Source organism: Bubalus bubalis, chromosome 7 (assembly GCF_019923935.1).
Source record: "Bubalus bubalis isolate 160015118507 breed Murrah chromosome 7, NDDB_SH_1, whole genome shotgun sequence".
In the NCBI taxonomy this organism is placed as follows: domain Eukaryota; kingdom Metazoa; phylum Chordata; class Mammalia; order Artiodactyla; family Bovidae; genus Bubalus; species Bubalus bubalis.
The window spans coordinates 10,518,410-10,534,397 of NC_059163.1; the positions used below are offsets into that span (position 1 = coordinate 10,518,410).

Genomic DNA, 15,988 nt, shown 5'->3' on the forward strand with positions numbered 1-15,988 from the left:
ATGTTAGGTTTCTAATCTTAATACTTGTTAATAAATTCAAATGGAGAGTGAGGGGAGTTTCTTGACTCAGTGAAAGGCTGCATAGTGCCAACTACTTGGACAAAATGTAGAAGCCGCCATTAAAGCCACACATTCAACCTTCTGAAATGCTTATAATATGCATTATCCTACTTCAAATTACCTCTATCTTGGCCCCTACTTAAACATTGGTTTGTTGACTCTGTTTGAACCTCTCCTATAATGCTGTTTTTACATTTTAAATTCTCAGTTCTTGGGGAGATCAGAGAATACTTGTAATAATATTTGCACAATGAATGGAAAAAATACATGACCCCCACCTGGACAGTCAGACCTCATTCTAACCTTGGAGTCCTTAATCTATCTGTTTAATATCTGCCCAATCTCTTTACATATGCAAACATCAGATGAGGTGTGACTCATCCCAATGTCTGGACAAAATACCCACAATGAAGTGCGATACAAGCTGTTCTGTACTCTTTACCCAACCAGAGAGCAAAGGGGTTCTGACATAAGGTGCCCTGGCATAATTTACATGGGACCAAAGTATTCACACAGATATTCTAGCCGTTGAAGAACTTGACCTGGGAGACAAAGATAGAAGCACACAGGGACAACTGTGACAATAAGAGGAGCAAGTGCCGTGTGCTTTGGTCATGGAGAGAAAATTTAATTTAGTGCCTGTGGGATCCCTGAAAGTGAACGTAGACCATGTAAAAGGAAAGTACCAGGGCAATCTACATTCCAGGATAATGGACTAGAATGGTCAGAGAAGAATAAAATTGCAAGACGTAGTCCTGTCTTCCTTTTTAAAATTATTTTGCTGCACCAGTCACACTTGTTTAAATGTCACCACCTGCCCACTCAAGAAGAGACAGACAACCATCTCAGGAGCCCTGGGTGCTTCTTTCTGGTCACCAGTCACATCTTCTTCTCTGTCTAGATTCTGAGCTCTTATCAATAGATATAAGCCTATTGATAGACCTTCAAAAATGATTTCCCAGTTCCTGATCATTTTCACTCTATAGTACTGTTGGATTGAACTCACTTTCTTGAACTTCTTGACCTTGGTGTCCTGCTCTTATAATGCCCATGCCACTTCAGCACAAATGCCTACCTGACCTCCAAATGCCAGCTCTTCTATTTTTTATTTGCTAAGTAAGTCTTATTTATTTAAGATATGATTCTAAGTTGCTTGGCAGACCCTGTATATTAACATTGGAAGTCCCATTGTGATGATTTATATACTATAAGTTCTTTTACAATTCAGAGAATACTATTTATTATAACATACATGAACAACAACTATAGACATCCCATTTAGGAAAATACAAAGTCAAACAAAGCAAAGGAACAAAATTCAACCTATATGGTAGGCAGAAAAATGGTCTCCTCAAATATGCCTATGCCTTGATCTCTGAAATCTTGTAAGCTAATTACAGGGTTGAAAGTGAAGGTTGCAGATGGAACTAAGGTCACTTCATCAGATTTCTAGATAGAAAGACAGTCCTGCCTTATCCAAATCAGCTGAAAATGACCCCAAGAGTCCTAGTAAAAGGGAGTCCAAAGAAGAAAATCACATTTCCCTCCTTGTGATTTCCTCCTTTTAACTCCTTTTTACTGGAAATGTGTATATACATATATGCATATTGCCAGTTTCTTCTGGTTTCTGGAGTCGTGGGGACTTCACCATCTTACCCCATGAGGCAGCCCTCACTCGTATATTGATGGGACTTTGTACACAAATATCGTAATTCCCTTGACCCTCAGGGAGGATAACTCCAGGTACGTGGTCTACACTAGCAGGATTAAACTATAGTTAGTTGCCCACAGTGAAGCTAACCTGGTAATCCACCCTGAAAACTGTCTTCCCTTTCATTTTTTTATATACTCAGATACTAAAGGTTTCTTCAGTTCCTAAATTAATAACTTGCACTTGAAATTTTGTTTTAACCTCTTCTTATAGAGGAACTGAAAATAAGACATGTTAAACAGTCATTATTTCTCCCCAAAAATTAGACATCAAATCAACTCAAGCTGCTACCAGAGTCTGGCTAGATGAGGTATTTGACCTATTTTGATATAGATATAGCTATATAAGTAAGATATAAAATATGTGTATATGCACATATTTTTTATATAATAAATATTTCATATGTATATATATATATATATATGTGTGGATCTGTATTCATGAGACTGTAAGTAGTTCAAGGAAGAATCATATTATTGCTTCTAAGCATCTATCCTTTTTGATCTTGTGCAAATTAAGTGAACCTACTTTTTCACTCATCCGTGTCCCTAAATAGATTGAACAAAAATATGATCAAATTAGCATCCAATGTCAAAGGATTAGCAATAGCTATACACATTAAATTTGAATTCTCACCATGTTGGAGACAATAACTTTTGCATTTTTTTTTTCACTTTACTCTTCATGAAAATTTCTGTAAGATTATTTGCTGCCATACTGCCGAGTCAAGTCAGAATTTTTTTCATTAGCAATTCTTGTCTAAGTTAAGTTATTTTCAGTATCTTTTGGGGTTGGAAGCTATGTGAATGAAAAAAGGTAGTTTATGTCTAAAGAGCTATATAAGTAATCAGAGGATGGCTAAAAGAATAATTGAAAATAATGAAGCAACTGAGAAGATAATTTGCTTCTGAAATCTATGTAATGGTTCAACATGATTAAATTAATTAATTCACACACACAAACTCTTGTATTTTATTCATACTACATACTAATGTTGTAGGAAGTAAACATACTTGAAAATATCAATAGATTTTGGCTTCACGATGGATTGGGGAAAGACTTGTTCTTGAAAGTAAGACTACTTTATGAACAATACTAGGATGAATGGGAAGAAAGAAGATGTGACATAATTTTGCAGTTTCCACTTTATTTCAATGTATCCAGAAAGTGTGTTTCTCCCAGTGGGAATAAGGTTATGTATTAACAAGAGGTGTGTTTATGTGTGTGTATGTGCTCTGTCATGTTGGACTGTTTGTGATCCCATGAACTGTAGCCTCCAGGCTCCTCTCTCCATGAGGTTTCCCAGGCAAGATCCTCCTCCAGGGGATCTTCACAACCCAGGGATAGAACCCATGTCTCCTGTGTCTCTTGCATTGGCAGGTAGATTCTTTACCACTGAATCATTTATTGGGAAACACATGTTGGTGAGATTAGTTTTCTTATCTCAGTTTCACCGTAATGCCATCTAAAGACCCAATTCATGTATTCTCTTTCAATGTCACCATGATGCCCTCTAAAGACCCAATTCACTTACTTGTCAAGACTAAACACCTACATTTCCTCCATTTAGGATCCTATTTTTTTCATATCATCAAAATCTTATCACTTCTTTTTGTACTCTGGTCTACCATTCAAAAGAGAATGATAATTTTTGGTCATAGAGTATGTGTGCCTGCTCAGTCATGTCTGATTCTTTGGAACCCCATGGACTGTAGCCTGCCAGGCTCCTCAGTCCATGAAATTTTCCAGGCAAGAAACAGTGGAGTCGGTTGCCATTTCCTACTCCAAGGGATCTTCCTGACTCAGGGACTGAACCTGTGTCTCTTGGGTCTCTTGAATTGACAGGTGGATTCTTTACCACTTATGCCACCTGGGAAGCCCAATTTTTGGTCATGGTCTGATAGAAATGTCTGATGACAAAGCAGGCCTTCATTTATATTATCTAACTTCCCTATCTGGCCCTAAGAGAAACTGAAGATTCTGTCAGGGATTTTTGAGAAATCATGGGTCACTTTAAGAGGTTCTATGGTAGGAAGATATCAATAGGGAAATATAAATCCTATTCTCATAAAATGATGCATTACTCCATAAGTAGAATTCTAAGATGTTTACCATGATTCCCAATCTCTAGTGAGCACATACTATCTCCCAGTCACTCAATCAAGCACTAATCTAAGTGATCCTAGAGGGATTTTGCAGATGTAATTAAGTTCCAAAATTAGTTTGCTTTAAGATAAAGAGATTATTCTTGGTGGGTCCAAACTAATCAAATAAGATTTTCAAAGAGACAGGAATCTTTCAAGGGAAAAAGAAAAGAAAGGTGTGGCACGTCCAACAGGAAGGATAGTCTTCACTGTTGACTTTGAAGATGGAGGGAATAGTTGGGTAAATAATGGAGAGTAATTTGTAGGAGCCAATGGTGATCCTCATCCAAGAGCCAATAAGAACCCTGGTTTTCAGTTTCACATTTGTAAGAAACTAGATTCTGCCAGAAGTTAGTGAGTAGAGAAGTACATTCTTCTCCATAGGCTCCAGATAAGAATGAAAGCTGGACAACACCGTGAATATGAGACCCTCAGAAGAGAACCTAATTTAGAATTGATTCAACATTTAACCTGTGAAATGATAAGTGGCACTGTTGTAAGCTGTGAAATGGGCTTCCCTGATGGCTCAGTTGGTAAAGAATCTGCCTGCATTGCAGGATTGTGTGCCTGCTACATAGCTTCAGTTGTGTCTGACTCTTCATGACCCTATGGACATAGCCCATCAGGCTCTTCTGTCCATGGGATTCTCCAGGCAAGAATACCGGAGTGGGTTGCTGTGCCCTCCTCCAGAGGTTCTTCCCGACCCAGGGATTGGACCTGCATCTCTTATGTCTCTTGAATTGGCAGGCAGGTTCTTTACAACTAGCACCACCGATGCAGGAGACCTGGCTTCAGTCCCTGGATTGGGAAGATCCCCTACAGAAAGGAATGGCTCTCCACTCCAGTATTCTTGCCTGGAGAATCCCATGGGCAAATCCTCCTCTGTCCATGGGATGGCAAAGAGGTGGACACAACTGAGCGGCCAATACACACAAAAGCTGTTAAATGTGAAATAATTTATAACAATAAAAGATAAATACATTCCCATACCCATTGACAGAGAGTTACTCCCTCTCCTGGACCAGCAGAGCTTGTGTCATTTGGTGGGACCCAAGTGGTTTGCCTGTGTGGTGCTTATCCTGGCTGAATCTTGAGGGATTTTATTTATGTGAAATGCACAAGAGCATAGCTATGGAGAATCAGGATTTAGCAAAGGATACATAGATTGTGAATTCTGGAAACTTGGAAAAATAACCCCTCTGATCCTCAGTCAGCTTGTTTTTTAAAATGAATAACAGTTCAGTTCAGTTCAGTCCCTCAATCATGTCTGACTCTTTGTGACCCCATGAACTGCAGCACGCCAGGCCTCCTTGTCCATCACCAACTCCTGGAGTTTACCCAAACTCATGTCCATTGAGTCCGTGATGTCATCTAACCATCTTATCCCCTGTTGTCCCCTTCTCCTCCTGCCTTCAATATTTCCCAGCATCAGGGTCTTTTCAAATGAGTCAGCTCTTCACATCAGGTGGCCAAAATGTTGGAGTTTCAGCTTCAACATCAGTCCTTCCAATGAACACCCAGGACTGATTTCCTTTAGGATGGACTGGTTGGATTTCCTTGCAGTCCAAGGGACTCTCAAGAGTCTTCTCCAACACCACAGTTCAAAAGCATCAATTCTTCGGTGCTCAGCTTTCTTTATAGTCCAACTCTCACATCCATACATGGCCACTGTAAAAACCATAGCCTTGACTAGACAGATCTTTGTTGACAAAATAAAGCCTCTACTGCTTAATATGCTGTCAGATTGGTCATAACTTTCCTTCCAAGGAGTAAGCGTCTTTTAATCTCATGGCTGCAATCACCGTCCATCTGCTGTGATTTTGGAGCCCCCAAAATAGTCAGCCACTCTTTCCAGTGTTTCTCCATCTATTTGTCCTGACATGATGGGATCAGATGCCACGATCTTAGTGTCATGATCTTCTTTCACTTTCATCAAGATGCTCTATAGTTCTTCTTCACTTTCTGCCATAAGGGTGATGTCATCTGCATATCTGAGGTTATTGATATTTCTCCCAGCAATCTTGATTCCAGCTTGTGCTTCATCCGGCCCAGTGTTTTCCATGATGTACTCATATCTAAAACAGTGTTTTCATTTCGCATGTACAGTGCATGGTTACACATGCTAGGTAGCTACAAGAGGCTTAATATAAAAATATATTATAAATTTAAGCAGAAGCACAAATTAACACGTAATTTAATAATTTCATTCATCATGTCTTTAATAAACATTTTCTTTCTGCCAGGCTGTAGGAATGAAAATGATAGAATGGAAAATTGTCACAACCGTTACTTAGAAAGGTTTTCTAAATAAGTGGAAAAAACTGACACAGAAGCAAAGATTTCACTCTTATCTTTTAATGTGGCCAGTAAAAGAGCAGCCACAAAACAGGTGGCACAGAGAAGGACTGATTAACTCTCAGCTTAGAAGGAGGGTGGGAAGGGGAAGAAAAACCTTTCTCAGACACGCTGACATTTCATTTGAGTTTTGAAGAACCAGTAGAAATTGATCAAATAGTCTAAAACTGAAGAGGTATTCCAAGAAGAACAAGAGAATTGTGTAATTTCTGTGAGATAATAAATGTTACAGACTATATTAGGCCATATAAGTTCTAATATCAAAGAAAAAGCTCAACCAGATTAAGCTTAAAAGGTGTTTTATTGAATCACACTTAAGGACAATTTGGGACTTCCCTGGTGGCTCAGACACTAAAGAATCAACCTGCAATGTGGAAGACCTGCATTCGATCCCTGGGTTGGGAAGGTCCCCTGGAGGAGGGCATGGAAACCCACCAAACATTCTTGCCTGGAAGAATTCCCATGGACAGAAGAGCCTGGCAGCCTACAGCCCATGGGTTGCAAAGAGTCAGACACAACTGAACAATTTGAGGGAGAATCTAAGTGTGATGAATACAGGGTCTCATGTAATGTTGTGAGAGATTTCATCTCTCTCTCCCTCTCTCTTCTTTTTTCTTTATATCATCTATCTGACTAGCTAGCCCTTCCTCCTCTTTTTCTTGGCTCTTCTCTCATCACTTTGGCTTTATTCTCAAACAAGCCTGATTATTTCATCTGGTGAAAAATATGATTTGCAATGCTTCTAAACCTACATTCTAATGGTTGAAAGGATAGAAGAAAGATTTTATGTTTCACAAATCCATGTACCAATGTTCACTGATGTCTTTGGCCCTCATGCAACTACCTTGAATCAAGTCTGTAGTCTGCCTAGGCCATATGCTTCTCTTGGCAATGGGACAGTCAGGACATTGAGATTGACAGTCCCCCTAAAAAACACATGAATGGATGGTTCCTTTTCCCAAAGGAAATATAAGTGCTTTTCACCAGAAGAAATGGGAAGAGCTATTGGCCAAATTAAAATAAATAGGAACTGTGAGATATCTGATATCATTGGAACACGAAATGGGTCAAATTCTGATGCATCTTTTATGCCACAATAAAGACTTTCAACCTTACCCTTCAGATAATGAAGACTCTGTGAAGGACTTTAGCCAGTGGAAGGGCTTGGCTGAATTGTGTAATTTCATGCTGTCACATTGTGGACAAGGTGTGGTCATGAAGAACATGGTGGATGGAGCCCACGGTTTCTAGAAGCCACACAATGTGGATAACTAACTCTCAACACACTCAAAGATATAAGCAACCTGCTACGAAAATCCAAAAAGAAACCCAACCTTTCTACTTAGCATCCATCATCTCCAAAAGCATGGCTGTCAGCAATCACAGCTTCTAACGTAAAGGTCAACATGAAATGGTATTCTCAAATAGCATCAAAATACCTTTTGTGATTTGGCATAATTTCTTACTTAAGTGCTTCTTTATTTCATTACCTCACTTTCATAAGTCTGACATTGTTACCAATCCTCTCTCTTTCCAATTTATTTCCTAAAATTTTGCTCCTTTCCAATAACTGAGGATTTCTTGTATGTGAGGCAGCCTCCAGACTGTCATTATTTTAGTGTTTTGATTTCAGTACCTAAGCCTAATTTTACACCTCAAAAAAAACAGTATTCAGAGTAGAAAAAAAGGTTTCATGAGTTAGAACCCTATACTCATTTGTCTGTTAGCTTAATCAATTTGTATACTATACACTCCCTAAATACAATGCATTAGGAAAATTAATATGGTATCAGAAATGGAAAATGCACGATCATTTGTTGAATGTAAAATATATTGAAGAGGGGTACTGTGTTCTCTGTATAATATGCAAAAGCTGTTTCAAGAAACCTTTTTCATGATGCAGTGAACATTGTAGATTAAAACAAGCAAACCAAAAACAGATAAATTAACAAAACAAACGAACAACAACAACAACAAAAAACCATGTTTCAAACTCATTGCTTATAGCATTGTGTAGACTCCAGATTCTCACTCAGGTGGTCCACTGAGTTTTTGTACAACCTTTTGCAGGTGGGGTTCTCCAGGAAGCTGATGCTGAGATGGAGATGGGGGTTCGGGAGGATTATTGGAGGTCCTCTTGAAGGCAACACCTGTGGAGGTGGAAGACAAATGAAAAACTGAGGAGGCAGAGATCAATTTGTGATGCAGTTTCCATGGAAGACTTAATCAACTCCATGAGCAACTCAGTAGATGGGATGACACGGAAGAACTACTCCATGTTGAAATAGGAGAGCAGTCCTTCATATACGTGTTTTGATCAGTTATTGGAAGCTGGCCTCACAAGAGAGAGTAAGCAGCTCTCTTCAGATGAGATGGTCCCCAGAGAGGGCTAAAGCTTAGGATTGCTGACTGAAAGCTCCCATAGAAGCTGGGTATGTGGTTCTTAATTTCTAAATAAGGGTTTAGATACTCACATATTACAGTGTCTACTACATCACCACTGTCTGCAAGATTGTAGATGTTAAGTGGAAATATTACGTCCTGTACAGACTGGGATAAATTTTCCCTGAACACTTATTTTGGCTAGACTCAGGTGAGATGCACAGAGGAAAGGTACTCTTGGTTAGAAACACTTGTACTATTTTATAAACAGAATTTAAACTTTCATTATGCTTAACTACCAAAATTAGAATTTGATAGGGCAAGCAAGTTTTATTCTAATACACACTCCAATACTCCTTATATATCATCCAAAGTTTAATTTGAAATTAATTCTTGAGCCTTAATTCTAAGCAAAAATACTGTTGCTACTACTACTAATAATAATAGCTAATTTATTAAGTGTTTTCTTTGTTCCATGAAATATTCTGACAAATTTACATGTAATAACACTTTTCTTCTGTATGATAAATCTATTAGTGGATAATATTATCACCATTCTATAAATGAGAAAATCAAAACAGAGAGGGGATAAGTAATGCATACAAAATTGCACAGCCTTTATATACAGAAGCTGGGATTTATACCCGGGTAGTTTGGATAAAAAGACTGTGCTTAAATACATTTTTTGCCATTATTGACCTCATCATTAACAGAGACTTGCAGTGAAATGACCGTGTTAAGTATTCACTCATCTTGGCATTCATGCCCTTTGCCATGTGACCTGGAGTCTCCTCCCATTCCTGTGGATGGGGTCTGCTTTACTCTTGACACTAGATTCAGCCATGAATTATTTGGCCAAGGACTCTTTAAAAACACCACGCAAGTAGAGACTTGAACTCTGCTTAACTGGGATTATTCTCCTTCTACCACAAATGTGAGAACATGTCTGAGACTGTCTGCCCATACTAGAAATTGAAACATGAGGAACAGAGTTGAGGTATCTCAGTTTTTCAGGCAAAAGCCATCCTAAATGAGCTCACAGATGGTCACTTTCTAACCTGGATCAGGACAGATTCCTAGCCTATCTGAAACTGACTACAAATGCATGAATGACCACCATGCAGATCAGATAAACCTTGTAGACTGTGAGATAAATAGATGTTTGTTACATCTATATGTAATAATATATGCATGTTAGAGAGTATTTGGGTTTGTTATGCAACAATTGTGTGAAAATGTAAATAACAAATCAGATGGGGTTATAAAAGAGACTATTTTCTTCAACTCTTATTTTATATTGGAGTATAGCCAATTAACAATGTTGTGATAGCTTCAGGTGGACAGCAGAGGGACTCAGTCATACCTATGTCCCATCACTTCATGGCAAATAGATAGGAAAATAGTGGAAACAATGAGAGACTTTATTTTTTTATGGTCTCCAAAACCACTGCAGATGGTGACTGCAGCCATGAAATTAAAAAAAACGCTTGCTCCTTGGAAGAAAAGCTATGACCAAGCTAGATAGCATATTAAAAAGCAGAGATATTACTTTACCAACAAATGTCTGTCTAGTCAAAGCTATGGTTTTTCCAGTAGTCAGGTAAGAATGTGCGAGTTGGACTATAAAGAAAGCTGAGTGCCGAAGAATTGCTGCTTTTGAACTGTGGTGTTGGAGAAGACTCTTGAGATTCCCTTGGATGGCAAGGAGATTAAACCAGTCCATCCTAAAGGAAATCAGTCCTGAATATTCATTGGAAGGACTGATGCTGAAACTAAAACTCCAATACTTTGGCCACCTGATGTGAAGAACCAACTCATTGAAAAAGACCCTTATGATGGGAAGGATTGAAGGCAGGAGGAGAAGGGGATAATAGAGGATGAGATGGTTGGATGGCATCACCGATGGTGATGGTCATGAGTTTGGATAGGCTCTGGGAGTTGGTGATGGACAGGGAGGCCTGGCATGTTGCTGTCCATGGGGTCCCAAAGAGTCAGACATGACTGAGCAACTAAACTGAACTGAACTGAGAGCCAACTAACATGTTGTGATAGCTTCAGGTGTACAGCAGAGGGACTCAGTCATACCTATATATGTATCATTCACCCCCAAGGTCCCCTCCTATTCAGCCTGCCACATAAAGTTGAGCATACTTCCCTGTGTTATACAGTACGGCCTTCTATTTGGCAAAACTAATACAATTTTGTAAAGTTTAAAAATAAAATAAAATTAAAAAAAAATTTTAGAAGAGAATTAAATTTTATATAAATGCAGTGATAAGGAAAAGCACAATTTGCAATGAAAACATAGGGGCAGTAGTTAGGGAGATGTGACAGATACCTTATTCCAGGTTTTATAGTCAGTGAAGGTCTCCTGAAGGAACTAATGTAAAATCTGCCAGAAAAATAATTTCAAAAATAAACAGGATATATATCAGGGAAATGTTTCTTACGTCCAAGGACATCAAGTATTACTGGACCATCATATTTGCAATAGCTGTGTTTTGAAAAGTTACATGCAAATGAAGTGGAATACATAAATCTCACTCTTAGAAAGATAGTTCACTAACTAAAACAAATTCAGAGATGATTTTTTTTTAATGGAAAGAAACAAATCTGAAAAGTAAATAATTTCCAAAAATATCTGTTGCATGTTGCCTCCAAGTAGAAGCACCTCTATAAAACAAAAATCTTTGTATCACTGAAATTTCTAACAAGACAAGTTACTTCTGCTGAATCCTATTTTGCACATGTCTGCATTTTGAGTGTTAGCTTCACACATTTCTGATAAAATAATAACTAGATCATTCAAAATATTGTTCCACTTATGCATGATTTCTTTTTACCTTTATAAATCTTTATTTCTCTCCTGAAAGTATTTTCCTGGGAAAAATGCCCAAATCCTCCCTTTGGGATTGGACAATTTCCCAAAAGCTCAAGTTCTTCATCAACTGACCAAGCAGGAAGCTTTGGATAGGAAAGCAGTCACATATAATCAAAAAGATTCCTGTTTAATCTTTCTTTGGTAATATTTAAAAAATTATTGATAGTGGCTGAGTATCTTATTATACCAAACACTGGACATGAGCTCAAACAAATTCCTTTTTGCTATCAGTCAAGAAATGCATGCTTCCTAAAAGTCCTTGAGTAAACATAGATTTATTGATGTATTATGACTAACCTTGGACAGCAAGGAGATCAAACCAGTCCATCCTAAAGGAAATCAACCCTGAATTTTCACTTGAAGGACAGGATGATGAAGCTGAAACCCCAATACCTTGGCAACCTGATGCGAAGAACTGACTCATTGGAAAAGACCCCGATGCTGGGAAAGATTGAAAGCAGGAGGAGAAGGGGATGACAGAGGATGAGATGGTTGGATGGCATCACCAACTCAATGGACATGAGTTTGAGAAAACTCTGGGAGTTGGTGATAGACAAGGAAGCCTGGCATGCTGCAGTCCATGGAGTCACAAAGAGTTGGACATGACTCAGGACTGAACTGAACTTGCCCTCCACATCCCCTAATCTTGTCAGCAACTCCACCCTTGAACCACTGCTATAAAACTCCTTACCAAATACTCCCAGCTTGAGGCACACAGTATTTCAAGCCAGGAGCCACAGTGGCCCCCTTTTACTGGCAAAGCAATAAAGCTATTTTCTTCTACTTCTCCCAATGCTCTGAGATTTGATTTGGCACCAGGGCACAGAGGCAAACTTTTGGTATCAGTATCTAGTCCCATCTGTTGCCAAACTTATGCACCCAGACTTGATTGCTCTCCTGAAGTCCAGACCCACTTACAAGGTACCCACTAACATTTTCCCCTAGGCTATTTCCAAAATTTATGAAAATTAATACAACTTATCTCATGATCTCCCTTAAGCCTGTAGGTCACATTTGATCCTAAGCAGATTTCTCTCATTCCACAAATAATAACTCCGCCCTCCTTTTAGTTCAAGACAGAAATTGGTGTTGTTCAGTTACTAAGTCATGTCTGAATCTTTGTGACCCCATAGACTGAAGCATGCTAGGCTTCCCTGTCCTTCACTATCTCCTGGAGTTTGTTCAATTTCATGTCCATTGAGTCCATGATGCTATCTAACTATCTTATCCTCTGCCGCCACCTTCTCCTCTTGCCTTCAATCCTTCCCAGCATCAGAGTCTTTTCCAATGATTTGGCTCTTACCATCAGGTGGCCAAAGTATGGGTGATACAGCTTTAGCATCAGTCCTTCCAATGAATATTCGGGACTGATTTCCTTTAGGATTCACTGGTTTGACCTTCTAGCAGTCCAAGGGATTCTCAAGAGTCTTCTCTAGTACATGGGGAGTCAAAAATAATACCATCTATGCTAATCACACTAGGACCACAGCCTTGTCTAACTCAGTGAAACTAAGCCATGCCCTGTGGGGCCACTCAAGATGGGCGGGTCATGGTGGAGAGGTCTGACAGAATGTGGTCCATTGGAGAAGGGAATGGCAAACCACTTCAGTATTCTTTCCTTGAGAACCCCATGAACAGTATGAAAAGGCAAAATGATAGGATACTGAAAGAGGAACTCCCCAGGTCAGTAGGTGCCCAATATGCTACTGGAGATCAGTGGAGAAATAACTCCAGAAAGAATGAAGGGATGGAGTCAAAGAGAAAACAATACCCAGTTGTGGATGTGACTGGTGATAGAAGCAAGGTCTGAGGCTGTAAAGAGCAATATTGCATAGGAACCTCGAATGTTAGGTCCATGAATCAAGGCAAATTGGAAATGGTCAAACAGGAGATGGCAAGAGTGACCATGGACATTCTAGGAATCAGCGAACTACAATGGACTGGAATGGGTGAATTTAACTCAGATGACCATTATATCTACTACTGCAGGCAGGAATCCCTCAGAAAAGAGGGATTCAAAAGAGTCCGAAATTCAGTACTTGGATGCAATCTCAAAAACGACAGAATGATCTCTGTTCATTTCCAAGGCAAATCATTCAATATCACAGTAATCCAAGTCTATGCCCCAACCAGTAATGCTGAAGAAGCTGAAGTTGAACCGTTCTATGAAGACCTACAAGACCTTTTAGTACTAACACCCCAAAAAGATGTCCTTTTCATTATAGGGGACTGGAATGCAAAAGTAGGAAGTCAAGAAACACCTGGAGTAACAGGTAAATTTGGCCTTGGAATATTGAATGAAGCAGGGCAAAGGCTAATATAGTTTTCCCAAGACAACACACTGGTCATAGCAAACATCCTCTTCCAACAGCACAAGAGAAGACTCTACACATGGACATCACCAGATGGTCAACACCAAAATCAGATTGATTATATTCTTTGCAGCCAAAGATGGAGAAGCTCTATACAGTCAGCAAAAACAAGACCAGGAGCTGACTGTGGCTCAGATCATGAACTCCTTATTGCCAAATTCAGACTTAAATTGAAGAAAGTGGGGAAAACCACTAGACCATTCAGGTATGACCTAAATCAAATCCCTTATGATTATACAGTGGAAGTGAGAAATAGATTTAGGGACTAGATCTGATAGACAGAGTGCCTGATGAACTATGGATGGAGGTTCGTGACACTGTACAGGAGACAGGGATCAAGACCATCCCCATGGAAAAGAAATGCAAAAAAGCAAAATGGCTGTCTGGGCAGGCCTTACAAATAGCTTTGAAAAGAAGAGAAGTGAAAAGCAAAGGAGAAAAGGAAAGATATAAGCATCTGAATGCAGAGTTCCAAAGAATAGCAAGGAGAGATAAGAAAGCCTTCCTCAGTGATCAATACAAAGAAATAGAGGAAAACAACAGAATGGGAAAGACTAGAGATCTCTTCAAGAAAATTAGAGATACCAAGGGAACATTTCATGCAAAGATGGGCTCGATAAAGGACAGAAATGGTATGGACCTAACAAGCAGAAGATATCAAGAAGAAGTGGCAAGAATACACAGAAGAACTATACAAAAAGATCTTCATGACCCAGATAATCACGATGATGTGATCACTGACCTAGAGCCAGATATCCTGGAATGTTAAGTCAAGTGGGCCTTAGAAAGCACCACTACAAACAAAGCTAGTGGAGGGGATGGAATTCCAGTTGAGCTATTCCAAATCCTGAAAGATGATGCTGTGAAAGTGCTGCACTCACTATGCCAGCAAATTTGGAAAACTCAGCAGTGGCCACAGGACTGGAAAAGGTCAGTTTTCATTCCAATCTCAAAGAAAGGCAATGACAAAGAATGCTCAAACCAGCACACAATTGCACTCATCTCACATGCTAGTAAAGTAATGCTCAAAATTCTCCAAGCCAGGCTTCAGCAATATGTGATCCGTGAACTTCCAGATGTGCAAACTGGTTTTAGAAAAGGCAGAGGAACCAGAGGTCAAATTGCCAACATCCACTGGATTATTGAAAAAGCAAGAGAGTTCCAGAAAAACATCTATTTCTGCTTTATTGACTATGCCAAAGCCTTTGACTGTGTGGATCACAATAAACTGTGGAAAATTCTGAAAGAGATGGGAATACCAGACCTCCTGACCTGCCTCTTGAGAAACCTATATGCACGTCAGGAAGCAGCAGTTAGAAATGGACATGGAACAGCAGACTGGTTCCAAATAGGAAAAGGAGTATGTCAAGGCTGTGTACTGTCACCCTGCTTATTTAACTTCTATGCAGAGTACATCATGAGAAACACTGGGCTGGAAGAAGCACAAGCTGGAATCAAGATTGCTGGGAGGAATATCAATAACCTCAGATATGCAGATGACACCACCCTTATGGCAGAAAGTGAAGAGGAACTAAAAAGCCTCTTGATGAAAGTGAAAGAGGAGAGTGAAAAAGTTGGCTTAAAGCTCAACATTCAGAAAACAAAGATCATGGCATCTGGTCCCATCACTTCATGGGAAATAGATGGGGAAACATTGGAAACAGTGTCAGACTATATTTTCCGGGGCTCCAAAATCACTGCAGATGGTGACTGCAGCCATGAAATTAAAAGACCCCTACTCCTTGGAAGAAAAGATATGACCAACCTAGATAGCATATTGAAAAGCAGAGACATTACTTTGCCAACAAAGGTCTGTCTAGTCAAGACTATGGTTTTCCCAGTGGTCATGTATGGATGTGAGAGTTGGACTGTGAAGAAAGCTGAGCACTGAAGAATTATTGCTTTGAACTGTGGTGTTGGAGAAGACTCTTGAGAGTCCCTTGGACTGCAAGGAGATCCAACCAGTCCATTCTGAAGGAGATCAGCCCTGGGATTTCTTTGGAAGGAATGATGCTAAAGCTGAAACTCCAGTACTTTGGCCACCTCGTGAGAAGAGTTGACTCATTAGAAAAGACTCTGATGC

The 15,988-nt window shown here is 39.4% G+C and overlaps 1 long non-coding RNA gene across 1 annotated transcript in view; it reads right to left on the bottom strand.

Annotated features, from left to right (window-relative positions):
* Nucleotides 1-6,197: 6,197 nt before the first annotated feature.
* The window catches only part of LOC123334388, a 117,792-nt gene continuing 108,001 nt past the window's right edge, over nucleotides 6,198-15,988 (bottom strand). Inside the window, exon 3 of the long non-coding RNA XR_006552134.1 lies at nucleotides 6,198-8,420. This is a non-coding gene — a long non-coding RNA (uncharacterized LOC123334388). The remainder of the gene's footprint in view (nucleotides 8,421-15,988) is intronic.